Here is a 1,149-nt window from a genome sequence, read left to right as displayed (position 1 = left end):
ACTGATCCCATTGATCCCCGATCCCATTGATCCCCGATCCCACTGATCCCATCGATCCCCGATCCCACTGATCCCCGATCCCATTGATCCCTGACCCCACTGATCCCATTGATCTCTGATCCCACTGATCCCACCATGATCCCTGATCCCATTGGTCCCTGATCCCACCGTGATCCCTGATCCCACTGTGATTCTTGGCCCCACTGGGTCCCGATCCCATCCCATGTCCTGATCCTGACCCCGATCTCAATCCTGACCCTGATCCCAATCCCGATCTCAATCCCTGATCCCATTCGCAATCCCGATCCCTGATCCCGATCTTGATCCCGATCCCGCCGTGTCCCAATCCCAATCGCGACCCCTCTGTGCCACCATCCCGTGTCCCACTCCCGCCGTGTCCCCATCGCAGCCAGACAGGGCACAGGGGGGTCCCTTCTCAGATTTTTGGGGCAGTTTCGGCTCATCCCGGGCACGGATTTCCCTGGAATCCCCTCCGGGAGCTCCGGCCACGTCCACGGCGCTCCAGAACCCGGGAACAGCGGGAATTTGGGGGATTTTGGGGAGGATTGGGCAATAAAAGCTGCGCTGCTCACCAGGACATGTCCCTGTGCCACCAGCCCGCTGTCCCCTGCCCCTGTGTCCCCAACTGTCCCCTCCCCAAACCCAAATGTCTCCCCAAACTCCAGGGATTTCTCCCATGCCGGACCCCAAAACACCCCGAGGGGGGACTGGGGGACTCAGAGCCACCCCCCTGTCGTGGGGCCACCCCCGGGGTCTGTCCCTTCACGGGGACATCGCCGCCACGGTGGCTCCGCCCCGCGGAGGGGCAGAGCGGGGGTGGTCACCGTGTCCCCACCCCGATCCCGCTCCCTGCGGGTCCCTGGGGCTCGGGGCAGCCTTGGGGACACCTTGGGGACATGGAGGGGACTCAGCGCAGGGAAAAGGGTGGAGTTTGGGGTGGCACGGCTGAAGCGGGGGACGCTGCCCTTTGTCCCCTCAGTGCCACCTCAAACCGGGTGTCTGGGGGTGTCCAGGTCCTGGCGACGGGCGCTGTCGCCCTGTCCCCATCCCCTGGGGATGCCGCGATCCCCCAGCCCCGCAGGACGCCCGGGGGGTTCCGGGGGGTCCCCGGGGGGTTCGGGGGCCCGG

The sequence above is a fragment of the Geospiza fortis genome, unplaced genomic scaffold, assembly GCF_000277835.1.
Source record: "Geospiza fortis unplaced genomic scaffold, GeoFor_1.0 scaffold248, whole genome shotgun sequence".
Lineage (NCBI taxonomy): Eukaryota > Metazoa > Chordata > Aves > Passeriformes > Thraupidae > Geospiza > Geospiza fortis.
Note: the sequence above shows the minus strand (reverse complement) of the source record.